At 36.8% G+C, this 22,500-nt stretch overlaps 1 non-coding gene and 1 pseudogene across 1 annotated transcript; both read left to right on the top strand.

Moving 5' to 3' along the window:
* The first annotated feature begins 14,287 nt into the window (after window positions 1-14,287).
* On the top strand, window positions 14,288-14,416 carry LOC138812260 (small nucleolar RNA SNORA40). The gene has a single exon (XR_011367578.1). It is a non-coding gene; the product is annotated as a small nucleolar RNA SNORA40 (small nucleolar RNA).
* Window positions 14,417-19,697: 5,281 nt separating this feature from the next.
* LOC138812071 (olfactory receptor 10J1-like) lies at window positions 19,698-21,532 on the top strand (annotated as a pseudogene).
* Window positions 21,533-22,500: the final 968 nt, after the last annotated feature.

Below are 22,500 nucleotides of genomic sequence, written 5' to 3'. Positions count from 1 at the left end.
GCTTGTTTCTCATTTTCCTTCATAAATCCTGATACTGGAATTTTTGTTGAGATACACACATTTTGTAAATGCTATAGTTATTCATCTAATCCTATTTTAATTAGGTATTTGAAGTGAAAAATGGACTATACACTTTATCATCTATCCTTTTCAGCATCTGAGAAGAAAGACATACACATTTTTGCTTTATTTACACAATGAAATGTATTAATAGATTTAAAATGCAGAACTAATCTTGTATGACCAAAGTAATATATTGAAAGCTTATTCCAGACTAGACACTTTTCTAAAGATACATGCTAATCAATTAATGTTATCTTTGTGGAAATTTTATAATTTAAATGTGAATATTATCTCAAGTTCAGATATGTAGATATTGTTAGCATATTCACTTTATAGTAAAGAAAATTGAAGGGCCTGGATATTAAAATAGAAAGTCTAGTGTCACATACCTAATAAGCAATGAAATAAGGATTCAAATTCCTAGAGTTTCAGCTTTGAGATTTTTCTTCTTGGTCTTATTACATCTTATAATAGTGTCCCATTATTTCCATGTACTGTTGGTTTCTCTTGTTTATTTAACTGGATCTTTCAGTGGTATGTCTATATGCATCTGTATGGCCACCAAATCAGATGCCTCTCTTTAATGCTCTTAATGTCATAAAATGATTTGAAGAATTTTTTTCTTGTAGAGTTTTAATTTTGTTTCTTTTCTCAGGTTTGTTTCTTTTTGCTGGTACTGCAGTGAAAATTCAGGACTTCATGAATGTTAGTCAGGCTTTCTACCATTGGCCCCAGTCCTTTTTTTGTTTTAGTTATTTTTTCTGATAGGGTCTAGCACATTTTACTTAGGACTACTATCAGCCCACAATCCCCTTTCCTATGCCTCTTATATAGTTGGAATTCTATATAGGAGCTATGATACCCAACTTTTTGTTGAGATGAAGTCTTGTTAATTTTTGTCAGGCTTGACCTTGAATTGTGACCTTTCAGCTCTTTTCCTCCCAAGTAGCTAGATTATAGGTGTGTGCCCACATGCCTAATCTAGAATTGACACATTTGAGTTATTGTCCATATTGAGTTATTCCTTAAAATTTTAATAGAATCACCCTCTAATTCTGTACCATATTGTTTTATAGCCTGGAATTACCTAGAGATGAGACTTTGACTGTAGATGAACAACCTCCTCAGTGAAGTTGAATTAGAAGAAATCCTAACTCTATCATTCCAGTTTGATTCTTTCTGTCTTTAAGCTTGTCTAACTAGGCACTTCTATACTTCATTTAGATGCCTGAGATCATTCCAAAACAAGTATGAAAGAAAACTATCATGCATTCTTTGGTATGTTAATGGCACCTTTATCTCTACCCAAGTGCTGAAGTTGAGAGCCAATGAGTCTGTCTTGGGTGTTTTTTTTCACTCCTTTCCTTACATTATTATGCAAAATGAGAAGAATAAAAACCCACACATGCTCTAACAAAGTTATACAAAGATAAGCTCCAGAGGCTTGTCAAAGTATACTCAATTCCCCAACCTCTCATTAACCTGTAGTTAAGCTGTGTGTAACTGAACTGATTATAGTATAATAATGGCATATTTGTAAGCAGAACTGAAATGCCTAAGAGATTATGTAACAGTGAAAGCTTCCTAGTTCAAGTAGTGGTTTTAGGAAAAGGGAGCATGGAGGTCTCAGAAGTCAGTAGCTGCGACATTCTCCTACTGAGGACACTTTGAACTGCGGATGTGATTTAGCACTGTTGTATATGCTTACCCCTCAAACCATTAAAAGAAGAGATAAATGCAAGTTTTTGTAGACATCTAGAATGATGTCTCTTGACAAGTGTTGTCAATTCTCCTTATAAAATGGATTGGGAAAGTGCCTCGTTAGCACAGTAGGTAGCGTGTCAGGCTCACAAAATGGATTGTGAATTTCTTCATTTTCTTCCAGCTTCACTAGCTCTGCCTTTGTCAACAAGTAATCTCTCACTATCTTCTACTTGCCTTCCCTTACTTTTTCCTCCCAATCAAAATTTTACACAACAGCTGAAATTATCCCTTGAAAATTAAAAGTACATCATTCCTCACTCCTAATTTAAACTATATTTGGAATAATGTCCATCTCACACACGATGTCCTCGCAAGTCTTACCTGTCTCACTCACACATACTAGACCAGATTCCGTGTTTGGTAACTAACTCCTATTGATGACTCCAGCGACTTGTCAATGTAGCAAGCTTATTACAATTTAGAATAAGGACGCTTTCCATTCTTCAGTTTAGAGTGAATTTCTTATCCATGCTCTCATTTATGTATCCTAATTCACTGATTATTACCCAGGTTTCAACTATAAACAGAGCAAATCATCAGCTATTCCTTCCCTGACTGCCTTAATCCATGGTAGTACCCACCAGTGTCATTCACATTTAGATCACATGGTTTTTTGGGTTTGATAACATCCCATTCTAAAAATCAAAGGATGAAACAAGAGCTGGAAACTTTATATCAGGCAAAATCTTAAGTGAAAAAAGCAAACCAATTCACATAAGCAATCAAGATGACGTTATCAAGGATAAGAGATCCTAACTTTTACCCTAAAACAAAACAAAACAGATAGATAGATAGATAGATAGATAGATAGATAGATAGATAGATAGATAGATAGATAGATAGATAGATAGATAGATAGAGACAGAGATATATAAAACCTTAAAAATGTTCTTGTGCCAGGTGCTGGTGGCTCACTCCTCTAATCCTAGCTACTCAGGAGGCTGAGCTCCGAGGATCACTGTTCAAAGCCAACCCGGGCAGGAAAGTCCGTGAGACTCTAGTCTCCAATAAGCCACCAGAAAACCAGAAGTGGTGCTGTGGTAGAGCACTAGCCTTGAGTACAAAGGAGGCTCAGGGACAGTGCCCAAGGCCCTGAGTTCAAGCCCCATGACCAACAAAAAAAAAAGTTTCTGTTTTCATAGAACTTACCTTTAAAGAACATGGATAATTTTAACCATACACAAGTAAGGTATACTCATTTAGAGAAGTTTGAAACACTCTGAAGAATGAGAAAAAGAACATAAAAATGACAACGATTTCTAGCAAAGGAGTAGAAAATTATAGATGAAAAGTGATCAAAAGAAGTGGCACTGAAGAAAAAGTCAAAAGCTATGTACATATGACCAGATAAGATGATATTAAGTGAAATGAACCCCAAGACAGGGACACAAATGCTTTTTCCTTTCTTGCTATTGTTTCTAATGTATTTATAATGTACCATGTGATTTTTTTGGTTGCTTTGTATGTCCTTCTCCCATGGTATAACCCCTGTTTTCACTGTATTTGATGTCGGTCTAATTTGTGGAGGGGAAGGGAAAAAACAAAATGTTTAAATAGGGATACAGGTTGACCCATTTTAACAATGAGATGTACATGACACTATGTTGAAAATGAACTTTACAATTTGGGGAGGGGGGTAGTGTAGTTGTGGAGGTGGGAGGGAAGGGATGGTAAGGGAAAAACAAAGGAGGAGGCAACAATGCTTGATAGGAAATGTACTCATTACCTTGCTTACGTAACGGTAACCCCTCTGTACAGTATTTTTACAATAAAAATCTTATTTTAAAAAAAGACTAAGAAGAACAAGTGGCGCTGAGTGCTCCCCTTGAGCTGAAGAGCGCAGGGACAGCTCCCAGGCCCAGAATTCCAGCCCCATGACATTTAAAAAAAAAAAAGTTTAAGTCCCGATCTCAGCACCACCCCACCCCACCCCACCCTAAAAAAAACCAGTGGTCAAAAAGTCTCTTCTGAGAAGTTGACATTTGTGCAGAAAATTGAGTGAAGGGGCTGAGTAATCCACACAAACACCCAGGGAAGCAGTCCTCCAGACTGAAATGTGAGCAAGGCATATACACTGATGTGTGTATGTCTCGGAAGAATGTTGCCTTTGGTGTGAACGAGCTAACGTAAATGACCTACACAGCTAGAGAATGAAGACTAGATAGAATGTCATATAAGCTGTAATAAGAAATTGGAAATTTATTTTAAGATAGACAATAGTAGAGACACCTAAACAAAGATATTTCTTGATTTGATTTAAACATTAAAATCTTTTTTTGGGGGGGGGGTCTGTGTGCCAACCGTGGAGTTTGAACATAGCCTGGGTACTGTTTATGAGCTTTTTTGCCCAAGGCCAGTGCTCTACCACTTGATCCACAGCTCCATTCTGGCTTTTTAGTAGTTAATTGGAGATAAGAGTCTCATGGACACTCTTGTCCAAGTTGGCCTTGAACCGAGGCCCTCAGATCTCAGCCTCAGAAGTAGCTAGGATTAGAGACGTGAGCCATAATCACCCAGCTGTATTTTAAAAATTGTTGCTGTAGCTGTTACTGGATTAAAAGTTAATCCAAGAAACCAAAGGATAAGCAAAGTAAGATGATATAGGACATTCATGTCATGCTGTTGTAAAATCTGGAAATGGTGATGACTGGCAACACGATGTACCTTTGAAAGGAATGTATCCCCTATCAGATTCATGTGTGGTTATCCAGAAAGGTAATGAGGATGAAGACTTGCCAAACAAGCTCTATGATTTGGTAACCTATGTCCCTGTTACCATGTTCAAAAATCCACAGACAGTCAGTGTGGAAAGTTTGAGAAAGTATGTTTTGAAACTATATGAAAAAATGAGACTTATAAGAAAGGGAAGTTGACCAACTGGGTGGGCCAAATGCTAGCAATATAACAAGTATGATAAATAAAAATAACAAGTGGATTTAGAAATATAAAGTATTTAGCTACCTTTAAAAAATTCTTTTAGTAGAGTGAAAGTGTTCAAAGTCTTATAAGAGCCTAGCACTGCCTACAATCCTCGCTACTCAGAAGGCTGAGATTTGAGGCTCACAGTTCAAAGTCAGCTGGGTCAAGAAAGACCATGAGATTATTATCTACAGTTAACCACCAATGACCTGGATATGGGGTTGTGACTTAAGTGGTAGAGGGCTAGCCTTGAGTAACAAAACTCAGGGACAGCTCCCAGGCCCTGAGTTCAAAACCCAGAACAAATACAAGACCAAAAAAAAAAAAAAGTCTGGTATGGGTGAATAGAGTTAGGTGCAGTGGCTGATGCCTATAATCCTAGCTACTTGGGAGGCAAAAATAGCAGGATCATAGTTGCAGTCTAGTCTTGGCAAAAAAAAATTAGAGAAACCATAAATCAAAGAAAAAAAAGGGTGTAGTGATACATGTCCATAAGCCCAGTCATGGAGGTAGGAATATCACAGCCTCAGACTGTCCTTGGCAAAAAGCCTATGACACAACTTAAAAGATAACTGAAAGCAGAAAGAGGAAGGAGTAAGGCTCTGTGGTGGAACCTGGCCTACCAAGCATGGGGCCCTGTTTCAATTCCCAGTACTGCTCCTTCCATCTCTCTCTCTTAAAAAAAGGGGTAAATGGAAAAGGAATTGTTCCGGGGGAGGGGGGGTTTCTATCCAAGAGAACACATAAATCATTCTATAGCTAGAGAGGAATGTGGAGTCAAAGAAATTTGGTTTTATTTGTTTTTAATTAGAAGAATTAGAGCAAATGTGTTTGCAGATGAAAATGTGTTCACTCGAAGGAGATGAGGGAAGGATGCTGCAGCAGTGTCCTGAACATGCAAGAGGGACTAGGATCTCTTGAACACTGGAAAGCATGGAGCACTTTAGGACAAGTACCTAAGGGTGAGTAGCTGGGCACAGATCCACATCTACTCAGTTGGATTGATGTGGTGGTCTGTATCCACAGAAGGTCTCCTCTAATTGCTCTGAATTCTTAATGAGATAAAAATAAAGGCATCTGCTAAAGAGGTGAGAGAAAGAATGGAAGGTGAGAAATACGTTGCCCAGCAACATCAATAACCTACTTAATGTTAAATGTCATGAATTTTAATCAAGACAAGTTATCATAATAATGCATTTTTGCCAGTTAAGTTCAGCTTCATGGGTGCTCTGTGCAAGAAGAAAATTTGATTTTACCAATGTTGGTATGAATGTCAGATAAAACAGGGACATATTAATTAAAGGCAAATAATTAAAATGATTTTCCATGGGATTTAAACGGAGATGGAAGAAAGTGAGGACAGAAGAAGTAGCAGCCTCACAGACCCTGAAAATGACAGTAGGAAACAGACATGCAACATAAGACTTTGAAAGTTGAGCTATCATTTGAATTAAAATAACTTTGAGAATGAACTGGAAAGGTAAGAGGTGGTAACAACTATAATAGCTCTTTAGAAAATATAAGAAGACATCTCATAGGGCTGGGAAGGTGGCTCAGTGGTAGAGCGCTTGCCTTGCATGCTCAAGGCCCTGGGTTCGATTCCTCAGCACCACATAAGCAAAAAGAAAAAAGACGGAAGTGGCACTGTGGCTCAAGTAGTAGAGCGCTAGCCTTGAGCTGAAGAGCTGAGGGACAGCGCCCAGGCCCAGAGTTCAGGCTCCACGACCGGACCCAAAAAAAGAGAAGACATCTCATTTCTAACTAAAATAGGCAAAACACATGGGGATAAGAAAAATACTTTCAAACTCTACTTGAACCTATTAAAGGAAGGAAACCTTCTTGGCGGGAGAAACTTATTCTGGATAAAAAGCTTCAGTTGGTGTTGAGGAGTGAGGGAAGTTAGATCAAAGAGAGGAGTATAGACAAATGAAACCAGGGAAGCTGAGAACCCAGTCATACTATTCAAAGTGTATTTGCAAATGGAATTGGGAAAACTGAGGGGACAGATAGGGTTGAGAGAGATGGGGAAGAAGAATGAAAGGGGTGACACTGATCAAGATTGATTGTACTCATGAACTGACATGTTGAATTGAAACTCCTTTGTACAACCTTGTAAAGGTAATTATGACATAAAAGTAAATAAAATGTTTTCCTCTGGGGAAAAAAAGCTTCAATTTTATTCAGTATAATGATGGCGAATCTTTCTAAATTTCCATGTGTGTAATGAGATCCAATAAAAAAAATAAAAATAATGTAAGGGAATTCCAACATATATTTGCATAAGAAAGGAACAGTAAGATTTTATTTAACTATCCCATGTGTCCATTGAGAATAAAAGTTATATCCCATTTCGTTTTTAACAAACTCACTTAACTTACAGCCAATTAAATTCAAATGAATCAAATATGGAAGCCTAAGAAGTACAGAAGACAGCATGTGAGTGTTTTAAAAAATAAGCTCAGAGTTTGGAAGGGTTTTTCAAGTAGTAATAAAAATGCAAAAGCAATAAAGTCTGATTTGAAGAGATAAATACATAAATATAATGCTGACAAAATTTCAAATCTACAAACCCAGTAAAAATGATAAATGGAAGGAAAATATTTGGGGCATGTATGGTAAAAGGCATATTTTCTTATCAGAATTCTTACAAGAAAGGACAAATAACAAAAGTATGAAAAATGAGCAAAATATGTAAATGGAGTATAGCAAATGAAGTACAAAGGCTAATAAGCATATAAAAAGATATTCTGCCTCATTCATAATTAAAGCAATAATAAAATTCAAAGGGAAAACACCATTTTTATCTATCAGCTTGTCAAATTCTAGAAGAGGTAAAAATACTCATGAGTGACAGAAGCATGGATGAGAAGGCATTCTCAGGATTGCTGAGTGTGTAAATGGACACATCTTGTTTGCCTTTCACTTTGATAGCAACAAAGGTAATAACTATTGTCTTTTTAATTTTTATTTATTTTTTGTTTTTGCTATTCTCATTCACAGATGAAATGTTTTTGTTCACCCTCTAATGTTCTCTCCAAAGGTCCCACAATTGTTATGTGTGTTTGCATATGTATCTATAGATCATGTATATATGAATCTCTTTCTCTCTCAGTGCATGCACACACACACACATACACACACATACAATCCTGTGTTTTGCATGTATGTTTGTCTTTTAGATTAACAATCACATATGGCAGAACACCTGCAACTTTTGTTCTAAACTTGGTTCTAAACCTTTGTTCTAAACTATGCTCATCCTAATGATCTCTAGTTCCATCTACTTTCCTGGAATAAACATAATGCCATACTTGTGTATGGTTGAATAATACTCCATTGTGAATATATGCCACATTATCTTGATCCACTTATTATGTGTAGGGATCTACAAACAGTGCTGCCACAAGTATGGATATGCAAGTGACTATATTATTCTGACTTACATTCCTTCAGATGTACGTACAAGAATGATATTGCTGGATTGTAGGGTAGTTCTATTTTTAGTTTTGTGAAGAGCCTCTGTATTGTGTCCCATAATGATTATACTACTTTATAGCTTCACCATGGGTATGAGAGTCAGCATTTGTTGTTGTTTTTTAATTAATGGTCATCGTAAGTATATTTAAATGAAATCTGAATGTTATCTTTATTTTCATTTCCTTTATGGCCAGGGATGTTGAACATTTATTCCAGTATTTGCTGGCCATTTGCACTTCTAGTTTTGGAAAATTGTTCAGTTTATTTGCACATTTATTGACAACAGCTATTGCTTTTAGATGCATGAATCACTAATCAAGAAATTTTACTTTTAGGACTATATCCTTCACAAATATGTTCCCCAAATTGCACACTTACAGATGAACAGTGATTCTCTTTACAATATTCTAATAAATACCCAAGCAACAAATATCTTAAATGTCCATTGAAAGTTAGATTTGTATGGTTGTACCTTATAATATGCAGTTGTTCAAATTAAGGCAATAAATTATGTACTGACTTGAAGAGTCTTCCAAAAAGCATTCCTACATGAAAAATCAAACAGCATAACAATGCACAGAGCATAGTGCATTTGAATTACAAAATGAAAGGGCATATGCACAAATATAGGTATATACATAGAACATTCAAAATTCTGTTTAGCAATTTATCTTTTAATGTGGCAGGTGTTAGCAGTTTAGAAAAGAGTTATAAATATAGAAAATATTCTCCCTTAAATTACATCTGTGTTCCATAATAAATTATAACCATGACAGCTTTTGGTCACCTAGCTTGATGGGTGGCCATAAGGTCTCCAGACAAAACATTAAGACATTTAAATTAAATGAAGAGCCTATATTAATTTATCCCAGGTGAATATACTTCAATTTAGTGAGATTCCAAAACCTGATTCTTAAAATTTGTGTGGAAAAGCAAAGGTTCAAATACTGAAGAATAAAATTAGGTTAACTATGAAGTTAGGCCTGTTAAGGTGATATGATCTTGGTATAATGGTTTAAATTAACTCTAGGACAGAAAAGAATGTTCTCAAATAGTCATGTATATACAGATATCTCTATTTTATGTTGACTTACATTCTTTCAGATATATGCCCAAGGGCAGGATAGCAGGATTACATAGTATCTTTAGATTTGTTTTTTAAAAATAATTTCCATAGGGGGAACATGAATTTACATTTCTACCAACAGCAAATAAGAGAGCATTTTACCCCACATCCTCTCCAGTATGAGATGCTTGTTTTCTTAATGATATCCATTCTAGCCTGAGGTGACCTGACATCTCAGTGCTATTTTGATTTGCATTTCCTGTTGAAAGATGTTGAATATTTCATCTTTATGTGCTGTATTTATTTTTATTTTTAAAAGTCCCTGTCTCAATTTACTTGCCCCTTTATTTATCAAATTATTTGTTCTTTTGATGTTTAATTTTTTGAAATGTTTATATATTATAGACATTATCTCTTATTCCAAGAACTTTCTTGCAAACACTTTCCTCCAATCTGTCTAATAATTGCTTCCTTTATTGTGAAGAAGCCTTTTAATTTGATATAGTCATATGTGTCCATTCTTACACATTTCCTGAGCAATTGAAGTCTTCTTCAGAAAGTCATGTTGGAGGTATAGCTTAGAAGTATTGTGACAATCTAGCAAATACAAGGCCCCAAGTTCAAACCCCATTCTGGCCCAAAGAAGAATAAAAAAACAGAATATCTTTACCTATGTCTATATCCTTCAAGTGTTTTCCCTTTTATTCTCCTGCAGTAACTTCACTGAAGTCTTTGATCTATTTTATAAATGTTTTGATATGTGTTACATAATAGAATTATAGACAGGTGGGAAAAGAGAAACTCCTCAAAAAATCTGCCAGAATATCTATCATGTCAAATTTAAAAGAAATAAATTCCATATGGGCTTAAATATGAGAAGTACAATATCAGTATGCTTAAGAGAAAATTAAGGAGATCATGCTGACATTGCATTTGACTTTTTTCATGAAATATATTGGAATGATATATAGGATTACATTTAATTAATTTTGTTCAAATTAAAAATACCATAAAGAAAATGAAAAAAGAAGACTCACAAAATGAGAGCAAATATTTGCAAAATATATTAAAGACAAGAATTTGATGAAAAGAATCCATTAAAATTGCTACAGCTGAATAAAAAGTCATAATAAAACCATTAGAATAATTAGTTAAACACAAGATAAAACATGTAAGGAATAGGCATGATGACACACATCTGTAATTCCACCTTTTGAGAGGTAGAAACAAGAGGATTATGAGTTCAAATTCAGCCTGGGCTATATAATAAAGTCCATCTCAAAACCCAGCATATAAACCAAACCAAGAGGCAAGACAGCTGAGTAGAAGATTTCTTTGCACGAGTATGCTAAGAGGAATAGTCAGGATGGCAAAGGAAAGACCATATTCTGAAGAGAAAAAGAAAGGAAGAACTTTTTTAATCATGAAAGAGCAACAAAATAGCTAAGAAACATGAAGAAACAGAAACAGAGCAGAGTAAAACAAAAAGTTATCTTCAGCTCAATCCCTGGCTTTCCCAAGGGGCAAACATCTCCAACACAAGACAAGTTAGAAAGCCTTGGTGACAGAACGACAGATCCAGCTGAAGGATAAACTCTTACTTCATCAAAGCCTTAAACCCAGTATGGGGATTTGGTATGACAGTGACTTCTCCTGCCCAACAAGCTAACATTGGACAAGACCTTTCCTTGCTGCCACACTCAGAGTGACAATGATTTACAATCTTGAGAAGGGGGCTACCTCTTCAAGGCTGATTGATTCTGACTTCAAAAAGGAATAACAGTGGCCCAGGGGTTTTTGGAACACCATGCAGTAGTGTCTGGGTGGGAGACAGCATGATATCTGGTCATGGAGAAGGAGAGGGTCTGATATGAGCCTGCTGACAAGTGTAAGCAGTGTGGAGATGAGGCAGTGAATCAGGTAAGTAGTTGGAGGTCCCATCCTCCCTGAGAAAGAGGAAGTCTCACAGCCTGATGATCATTGTGGAAACAGAGCACTAATCCCATGGATGGCAGCCTGACAGGCCTCTAAGAGTTGAGTTCTTTCTGCCCAGTAGGAATAAGAGAGCAGGTGGTTTCCCCAGTCAGTTCCCTCCCACAGGCCAACAACTGCTTGGAAGGAAACTGAAAATGTTAGGATGGACCGACAGCGAACCCAAGTCATTCAGTTCTCATCACCAGTGCAGAACTGGGCACTCTGGGTTCACTCCACTATCGTGTGTGTTCAGGGGAAGCACCTCGGTTCCCCATGTGTTTCCCCTGGAGACACATAGTGGGGTGCCTGTGGAATAAGTGAGAACATCTCCAGCTCACAGCCTTTGAAGTTACCTGTGGCTCCCAGGATACAAAGGTCAGGGTCTTCTCAAGTATAAGAGCATAGAAGCAAGCAGTGGACTCTTAGGTAGCTCCACCTTCAACCCACAGATAACACCAATTGCCCATTAAGAACTACAACAGACCTCAGCTAATATACTGCATTTGAATGGTGCTGGGGATCAAAACCAGTATCCTGAGCATGCTGGCAAATGTTTGGCTGACTGTGGTATTGAGAAATTGAACCACAAACTTGCCACTACATAGTCATACCTGAACCTTGAAAATACTTGAACTAAAGGACCTTAGGTGACTAAAGCTTCCAACCAAGGACATGGCTTGTGGTACACAAATCCCAAAGCAGAAACACAAGAAATATGGAAAACCAATAAGACCTGATTCCTTCAAAAGAATGTTCCATCAGAACATAAAAAAGTGAAGTGGATGAAATCCCTGGAAAGATTTCAAAGAATGATAAGAATGGGCAATAAATTTAAAAAGACATATATAAACACCTGGATGACTTCGAAGGAATACATATAAATGCTGATTGGGTTAAAAAAGACTCAAACAACTCAATAAAATGAGGAAAACAATGAAAAATATAAAAAGATTTTGGTTAAAAACATAGAGATGTTGAAAGGAAAGGTAAAAACTAGGTTGAAATTCTGGAAATGCAAAACATAACCCAAATAAAAAAGTTGAGTACAGGTGGTTCATGCCTGTAATCCTAGTTATTCAGAAGGCTAAAATCTGAGGATACCAATTTGAAGCCAGCCTTGGCAGAAAAGTCTTTCAAACTCTTATTTCCAATTAACCACTATCAAGCTAGTAGTAGAGCAGGGACTCAAATGGTAGAATACTAACCTTGAGCAAAAAGACTCAGAGATTGCCTGAGTTCAAGTCCTGAGCTCAAGCTCCAGGGCTGGCATTTAAAAAATAAACGTAATTCATCAAGACATAACAATTATCAGCACACACACTGAGCTTTTGCACACCTAGTTCCATAAAACAAACAACACTGGATATAAATCCACAGGTAGACTCCACACAACACTTTAATACCAATAGATATGTCATCTGGACAAAAAAATCAATAAAGAAACTTTAGCAACAATTGGCACTACAGATCAAATAGACTCATCTGCCATCTGTAGAATGTTTCTTGTTAACAGCTTCAGAATATACAATCTTCTCAGCAATCTACAGTACATAATCCAAAACTAGGCCATCTTTCAGGATATAAAACAAATTAGCAAGTAAAAGAAAAATTAAAATCACTTCCTGTATTTTATCATACCATAATAGAATAAAACTAGAAATCAAGAGCAAAAGAAGATACAAGAAAATGTTTAAATACACGGATACTTAAGTAGAACATTTTTCAGTGGTCAGCATGACACTGAAGAAATGAGGAAATTTTAAAAAATGTTAAAAACAAAATGAAAACAAAACTTACCAGAATTTTGGAACACAGCAAAAGTTCTACTAGGAGGAGTGTTTATAGCTGTATGCCTGCTTATATTAGAAAATTAGAGTGTTCTGAACTGTATATCATTTGGATGTCTTGGATTCATTTATTCTTTTATAAACATTTTTATTAGCACATATCAGTAGTACAAGGAGTTGCATTATAACATTTCCATACTTATATGCAATGAATCTCAATAAAATTCAGCCTCTCTATCACATGCACTTATCTTCTTTCCCTGATTTTTAAAACTATTCAGTAATTTTCTTTATCCTGTTTTCATACATGTATATTAAGTACTTGAACCATATTCACCCCTCTTTACCCAGTCCAGTTGTCATCCCTCAATAGACAATGTTTTACAGTCCCACTTTTTATTGTTTTAGTGTATATGAATTATACAAAGGGGATTTACTTTGGTATTTCATGCATGCATTTATTATATTTTAATCAAATTAATTCTTTCTATTATACTTGCTTTCCCTTTCTCTCCTATCTCTTTTATTATTCATCAATTTTCAATTAGTTTCCATGTTCTATCTTCCCATGAGCTTGTAATTCTTCTCAAATATATAAACCTTAGAGGAATTTTTACACATTACCTCAAGGAAGCATGTAGTAAAATATTTGAAATCTCACAACTTATAACAACAAAAATCTGAAAACATTCCTATTTTTTCTTAAAAGGAAAATCAATTTTAAAAAACCCTGTGGTATATAACTAATGACTACAGCTCCATCATAGATCTTAGAAATATAACTTTGGTCAGGCCCAAGGGTGCATGCCTATAACTCTAGCTACACAGGGGTCTGAAATTTAAGATCCCAGTTAAAATCAACTTGGTCAGACAAATCCATGAGACTCTAATCTCCAATTCACTAGCAATACACTGGAAGTGGAGGTGTGGCTCAACTGGTAATGCATCAGCCTTGAGCTAAGCAAGAATTTGAAGTCCTGAATACTAGTCCTTCCCACCACCCCAAAAAACAGGAAGGAAGGAAGGAAGGAAGGAAGGAAGGAAGGAAGGAAGGAAGGAAGGAAGGAAGGAAGGAAGGAAGGAAGGAAAAAAGGAAGGAAGGAAGGAAGGAAGGAAGGAAGGAAGGAAGGAAGGAAGAAAGGGGAAGGAGAGAGGAAGGGGAGGGAGGGAGGGAAGGAGAAAGGGAGGAAGGAAGGAAGAGGGAGGTAAAGAAGGAAGAAAAGACAAGACAGTGTAGAGCACTTATGTATGTGTATTTGTTTAGTTTGTAACAAAGCCTTAGAGACAGGTGCAAACAGTAAATCCTCTTTTGCAACCCAGAACTCATCGCTGATATGAGATTTTGGTACATGTAAGAAGGAATATGATTCCTACAACAGTTGGCAAGTGAGGGTTTGTTAACTCACACAGGTTGCTCTGAGAATAAAGTTGATGTAAAGCAAAAATTAAAATTAAAAAGAAAATGTAAAGAAGCCAGTATCAAAACTGCAGAGTATATTTTATCTATTTACACTAAACCATGAATTGTTAAAGTATACACAATTGAATAAGCAGAAAAATAGAGCCAGTAGTAAATATTGGTGGAGGTTTGAGCAGGTGAGCAGGTAGGTAAGATGAGAAAAAAAATGAGAAATGTATGAGTACAGCTCTTGTGTTGACTGACAGATTCCCTAATGTTTCTTTTATTGCTATGCTTTACTATTTACATGTTTTAAACACAGTGCTTTTTAAGTAGCACTGCTATATTAAAAAATTTAAAGGAATAACATATTTTGGAGTAACATAACGACAAATGTCCAGCCTATCAACCTATAGACAAATTGGAACTGCTGATTTCTTGTCTCTCTAGCCAAAACTTTTGTTTATGTTTTACAGTTTTATAACCCACTGAACCTAAATCTGTTACATTTTTTAATTCAAATCATATCACCTCAATCATATTAAAAAATGGACATATAGTTCTGATTTCATATATCCTTACAGTATGCCTATGAATAGGAGCTACTTCTGGAACTTGAGTGAGCCTTTGTGACAGCTTGACTAATCGAGCAAAGCAGCCTAGATCATGTGGAAAGTCTATTGTATGTATCTCAGGCCACAGTCAATGTCACCTAACCAGTACATGAATGAGCAAGTCCTAATAACCACCTGGCCAAAATGCTGTATGAGCTCACACACATCCCTCCAGGATGTTGTATGAACTTACTATTCCTAAGACAACTTAGCCCACCATCCTAACAGGAATCAAGACAAATGATTATTGTTATTTGATGCTACTAAGTTCAGGGTAGTTTGTAATAGATGATGGAAACATCTAGGGTTCCAAAAGAAACAACTTTGAATATGTGTAACTTTTGCATATGGATGATTTGAGTCAGAGCTATGCTGAGGCAAAGAAATACACCATGCATAATTCTAGGTGATGGTACTTCATAGTATCCAGACCTTTCATTTGTTCATACAGCCACATCTTCAGAATTCTGCTGGCCAGGAACTGGAGATCATTTGGCCATCAACCTCCTTAATAGAGGTTGTCCTGGTGATTTATAAACATAGGATTCTGCATTGTTTGATTTTTAAATTCTTGAAATGTAAGAGGTACTCATTTCACTGAGAAATAAAGGTCTTGTACATTGAACTGCAAGATGACCTTTTAATTCTTTTTGAGAGAGAAAACTCAGATGTTTGCAATTCAAAGCGTCTTCTATCCTAAATGACTCTGTTGCAAGGGGGAGGTTATATCCACTTCCATTTTGAGGGGGTTCCTTTCTATGTCAGTACTGATTGGAGTTTCCAAAGAATGTAGCTCCTAGTTATGTTCATTTGAACCCTCCCTTAGAGCATAGAAAGAAAATTGTTTTTAATCAACAGGGTTATACAAAAATGGGAACTGTCAAAGCATACTTGACCTCTCAAAAGAAGAGATCATAATGCTTATAAAAATACTACTCAGCCACAAACACCAAAAAAGATGGGATACTAACTCTATCAATGTTCATTTAATTAAAATGCTTGAGTTTTCTAAGAAACTAGTTTGGATAGTGTTTCATTTCTGAGGTACCTGAAACTTACTGAGATAAGAGCAAGTGTTAATAACATTTTAAAATTTACCATAAACTTTTATCATTTTATAATTTTCTAAATTTAAAGGTCATCACAAATTCAGAAGAGAAATAAGATAAGGAAATGAAAACAATAAAAAGAATGGGTATAGGAGCACGTTTTCAAGTTTATCGTGATACAGATGCAAGCACTTTATTTTTTGCCAAGTGTGAAAATTTAACTAGGAGGAGATTTGACCGGATTTGGTAAAGAAATGGACATAAAACTAAGAACAAAGTAAAAATCTGCCTAGGGGAATGAAGCACCTGGGATTGTAGCAGGAAAACGAGCTCTGAGAGCACCCAAGCTGGGCCCATGAAGCCCGGTGCTATGAACCACTTTCCTTACAATGCTGTCAGTGGATGCCATCCTGGCTCAAGTTCTTTAGACATTCGGTGGTCTCTTGGGCCTTCTCGGTAAGTTTCTGCTGTCTTTTGAGTTTTTAACCTCTCACTTTTAATTGTTAGAGTACAAAAACCATAGCTGGAGTTGACTCTTTTCATTCAGAGAGAAGGAAATCTAAAAAACAACCCAGCTTGTAGCACAGAGGTATGTTTTTCACTATAGGGAGACTTCACAGTTTCCTGGAATCAAGAAAGTGGCTTGTAGCTCAGTTCACTTGAGCTTGTAACCATGGTTTTCCAAGACCCAACTGTATAAAAATAGTATGTTTATTTAAAAAAATTAGAACTTGAAAAGTAAGTCATGGCTGTTTGTACTTGCTATGAAAATGGCCTCAAGACTCTTAGAGCACAAACCCATGTGATCAGGTAAATGTGACCCACATGTAGCAAGGTCCCCTGGTGAAAGCTGTCTACTGTTACCTCATCCCAGGAGGACTCTCAGGGTCCTCAGGGAACAGCACCTGACGCCCCTGAAGGCTACTCCTTGGAGAATCTTCCATCAATACCAAAAGCTCTTCTCCAACTGAAAGGACTATCTTGTATCCAAAGGGCCCCTGATATTTTTTCCCTTCTCCCTCTATTCCTGAGTGACTAAATAGCAGATGGAATCTCCACCCTCAGATGCCTCTTCTTCATGACCCAGATTTGTGAGTACTACTGACTCATGGACACATATCTGACCTCGACCTCAGTTTTTCTGTTGAGCCATTGATTCACTAGGGGAGAAGTGAGAATTCAGACAAAAACTTCAGTAATGCCACACGAGGAATAAAATACAAGTAAGTGTTTTATTGTTCTTAAAGGATCCAATTTTACAAAGTTGGAAAGCATCCTGGTGTCTAGGAATATTTGCTCTTCTTCCTTTGGTTATGGCTTCCAAGCACTTAGCTCAATAAATCATTACTTCCCAGGATTCGAGGGTATCTCTACTAAAATGGTAATAAACAATGATTCTACTAGTTACCTCCTATGTTCACTTGTCTGTATCCTTGTCTCAGACAATTCATAGTCCACAGCAGCACGATGTATAAAGCTTCATAAAGCATGTTTACAGTTACTTACTATGCCATGCACATCAAGGTCAAACAACTTTTCCTATTAAGAAATGGTTTCCCTTATTTGCAATAACTAGTATATGTCTGAGACAAGCAGAAATGATCAGATAAGTTGATGTTAGGGGAAAATTTAAACATATTTATAAGATATTTCTTTGTTGCTTTGTATGTCCCTCCCTCATGGTATAACCCCTGTTTTCACTGTATTTGATGTTGGTATAATTTGTGGAGGGGAAGGGAAAAAATTGTTTAAATAGGGATACAGGTGGCCCCATTGCAACAATGAGATATACAAAACATTATGTTGATAAACAAACTTTGAAAAAGAAAAAAGAAGGGGGAGATGGGAAGGAGTGGTAAGGGGAAACAAAGGAGAAGGCAACAATGCTTGATAAGAAATGTACTCATTACCTTACTCATGTAATTGTAACCCCTCTGTATGGGTATTTTCACAATAAAAAAATGGTCTCTCATGTCCAAAATAAGTACTTTTTTTGCAACTCTGATTTCCTTGTATATCATGCATTGAGGAATTAAGTACAACTGTATACTAATATCTTATAAATAAATACCTTTTGTAGATTTGTTCTATGAAAAGTGGTATATTTATGAAAAATGGTTAAATTAACTATAATTCAAAAGCACTAGGTAAGCTTACCTTTGAAACTTAGCCAATAATAAATCATTTCATAATGGGACTCATTTGCTTTACTTCCAGCAAAATGCACTTTTGAAACAACTCCATCATTCTGTTACTGAGTTAATTTTTTTACAACTAACCTCTTACATAATTACATGTAGCTTAGTAGTTGGGTAAAGACTACTGGAAAAGTTTCACTACCAGTATATTTTCCAATTATATGTTAATGATGTTATTTTTCCCATAGTATTATATTGTTATAATTCTAACATTATACTTTAGCTCAATTATTTAGTTATTTGTGACTGTTATTGGCATCAGTAAAAATAAGACAGGGGTTAAAACAGTTATGCTTTCTGTTTTTTGGGGAGAATCTCACCATGATGCACCAGCATTCTGCTTTCTAATGGGTAATTTGTGTCAAGAAGCAATGACCTGAAATGACCATTTCAGGAGATATCCTACATTGCTGTGGCCATCTTGCAGTCATAAAGAGTGGAAATGCCTGGCTCCTGTGTAGCTGTGGGCAGGATAGTTCTACAGTGCAGAATGGTGTACTGGGAGGAATAATCACAGGGCATCAGAAGGCATGAGTTTGAGTTCTGGTTGAGTCCTTTGATACCTGTGTGTCTGAGAATTACCCTAAACACAGCATAAATCAGATTCTGTATCTGAGGAGGAAAAATAATCCATCATGCCTGGTCCATGGGGTGGTAATAAATTGACAGCAGTATAATATGCTCACAGTAAAAATAGTTCTATACAACTCCTCAATACAATAGATACACAAACAAGGACACATAGATCTGAGAGTAGTAAGGGTAAGAGGAAAACACTTGTTTGTCTTTGAAAAATGAGTGGTATCTAAGGAAAATAAATTAAAGTCAGAGTTGTAAGAAGCAGCAGCATCAGAGTAAAAATAAGTCAGATTGGAAAGACTCTCTGTGAGTCACAATAGCAAAACATCCACCCAAATTCTAGAAGCTCAAGGATTAGGTAGCCACAAGGCCTGGAATTCACATGATACTACTGCACTTGAATTGGTCAATTATCTTTAATTCTCACATATGTTTTGTGCTTCATAACATGAAAATTTTCTGTCAACAATTCTATGATATTATCATCACCACATCCATAGAAAGATGAAGAAACTTGTCCTAGGGATGTTCAAGATAAAATAGTACATGATAGAAGAAGTAAATGAGTTTATAATATGCCTCTTTTAAAGTTTAATATCTCTGAAAGCTATGTATACTTTCTTCTTATTGAGAAAAGAACATTTTTCAAATGTCTACTCCCCAGATAAGTAACTATGAACATGAACCTAATGTAAGAATCTTGTGGTAGATTAACCACAAGAATTTGCCCTGTCAACTATTTGACAAAAATAGATGAGTGGTTACTCATCTAAAATCCTTATATACTTATTTCTTTCATAGATATACTATGAAGAAAGAGAATTACACATGGGTGAGTGAGTTCATTTTCAGGGTTTCTCAACTCACACTCAACCAGCTCACACTCTGTTGTGTTTCTTGCACTGTAAATACTAACCCTGGTGGGCAATGTCACTATTGTGACCATCATTACCCTTGATTATCACCTCCATACCCCCATGTACTTCTTCCTCAGTATGTTGTCAGGCTCTAAGACTGTGTACACACTTATCATTATACCTAGAATGCTTGTCAACCTCATAAACCTTACTCACCCATTCTCCTTAGCAGGTTGTGCCACTCAGATGTTCTTCTTTATTACTTTGGCTATCATCAATTGCTTCCTGCTAACAGCAATGGGGTATGACCGCTATGTGGCTATTTGTAACCCCTTGAGGTACTCAGTCATCATGAACAAGAAGGTGTGTTTTCAGCTGGGGGTGAGGGATGGAGCGCAGGCCTGCAGCATTGGTCTGGTTGTGGCAGTGACACATGTCAGCCGTGTTCAGGCTCCCTTCCTGTGCCACCAAGGTGGCCCACTTCTTCTGTGACATCCGACCTGTGATGAAGTTTTTCTGCATTGACACCACAGTGAATGAGATCCTGACCTTGATCATCAGTGTTTTGGTGATCTTGATTCCCATGGGCTTGTTTTTTTTTTTTTTTTTGTGAACATACTGTACAGAGGGGTTACAATTACATGGGCAAGATAATGAGTACATTTCTTATCAAGCATTGCAGCCTCCTCCTTTGTTTACCCTTCACATCCCTTCCCAGCCTCCCCCCGTCCCTCCACCCAATCCTACCCCCTTCACCAAAGTTGTGAAGTTCGTTTTCGACATGACAACTTGTACTTCTCATTGTTGCAAAGGGTCCACCTGTATCCTTAAATGACTTGTTTTTCCCCTTCTCCTCCACAGATTATACCGACATCAAATACAGTGAAAGCAGGGTTATACTGTGGGGGAAGGACATACAAAGCAACAAAGAAATAATCTTATAAATGCATTAGAAACAAATGCATGAAAGAAAAAAACATTTAAATACATATCTAAGGGTTCATATTCCTAGCATCACATTATCTGACCTTTTCCGCTTGACTCATACATATACTAGATGTTGCAAATAAGGGAAACCATGGGACCTATGTTTCTTTGGGCTTGTCTTACTTCACTTAATATAATTTTTTCCAAGCCTTTCCATTTCCTAACAAATGGGGCAATGCCATTCTTTCTGATGGAGGCACAGAATTCCATTGTGTATATATACCACATTTTCTTGATCCATTCATCCACTGAGGGGCATCTGGGTTGTTTCCATATCTTAGCTATAGTAAATAATGCTGCAATAAACATAGTTGTGCTGGTAGCTTTAGTGTGGTCTTGTTTATAAACATTTGGGTAAATGCCCAAAAGTGGGATTGCTGGGTCAGAGGGGAGCTCTATGTGGAGTCTTTTGAGGAACCTCCATACTGCTTTCTAAAGCGGTCGAACAAGTTTACACTCCTCCAACAATGCAGTAGGGTTCCCTTTTGGCCACATCTCATGGGCTTGGTTTTTATCTCCTATGTCCTTATCATCTCCACCATCCTCAAGATTGCCTCTGCTGAGGGCAGGAAAAAGACCTTTGCCACCTGTGCTTTTCATATCACTGTAGTCATTATTCACTGTGGCTGTGCCTCCATTTCCTACCTCAAACCTAAGACAGAACAGCAGAGATGAGGACCAGCTGATCTGGGTGACCTACACTGTAATCACCCCCTTCCTGAACCCTGTGCTGTACACCTTGAAGAACAAAGAAGTCAAAGATGCTCTGTGCAGGGCTGTAGGTCGAAAACTTTGCTGACAGAATATGTTAACTTCAAATAGCCTCTTTGGAGATTCTCTAGACAGGATAAAGTAGAACAGTGTTCACAATCACTACAGTTAAAATTCTGGATCCCATTAAACACTGATTGGGTACAGGCTGAGAGAACAGTCTGCAAATCCAGCCACTTGAAAAATGGAGATGGTTCTCCAATATGCAAACAAGTGAGCACTTCACAAAAAATAAGAATGAAGAGCCTGCTAGAGCTGAGCAAGTTGGCATTATAGGAAAATGACTAAGTTGGCATTAAAGGAAAATGACTATGTTTTCAGTATCTTTTAAAAGAAATATTTTTGAAAAGTGATTAAAAGTCCTTGGTGATCTGGTTAAAGCATGGTGCACCAGTACTATCAGCAATTATATTGTAAGAAGGTCCAATGAGATGTACAAGACACTATGTTGAAAATGAACTTTACAACTTCGGGGGGGAGGGTGTTGAGGAAGTGGGGAGGGAAGGGATGGTAGGGGAAAAACAAAGAAGGAGGTAACAATGCTCAATAGGAAATGTACTCATTACCTTACTCATGTACCTGTAACGCCTCTGTACAGTATTTTTATAATAAAAATATATACAAAAAAGAAGGTCCAATGGTTACTGGTGGTATTATACGTCATTGTCTGAAACCAGGATAAAGAAATTGGGATTGCCTTTGGATTTCCTTGCAGAATAGATAGCAGCTATTAGTGAAGGGGAGTCAAAGAGAGAATGTAGCAAGGGATGAGTGGGAGTGAGGTGATGAGGAGGATTTGGATAGGTAAGTAAAATGTAGCCAGCTGGTAACTAAGGGACTCAGTAAAAGAAAAAGGCTCATCAAACCATCAATCCTATCATTTAAGGTCCTCCAGGATCTGAATTAATAGGCTGTGGTCACCATTCACTTCTATTTTCAGCAACCTCTCCCCTATGTTCTAACATCTACCTCCACAAAGGCCACAGTGGTACCTAG

This window comes from Dipodomys merriami, unplaced genomic scaffold (genome assembly GCF_024711535.1).
Source record: "Dipodomys merriami isolate MVZ:Mamm:240054 unplaced genomic scaffold, mDipMer1.0.p SCAF_56, whole genome shotgun sequence".
NCBI classification, from domain to species: domain Eukaryota; kingdom Metazoa; phylum Chordata; class Mammalia; order Rodentia; family Heteromyidae; genus Dipodomys; species Dipodomys merriami.
This window is presented reverse-complemented; position numbering and strand designations above follow the sequence as displayed.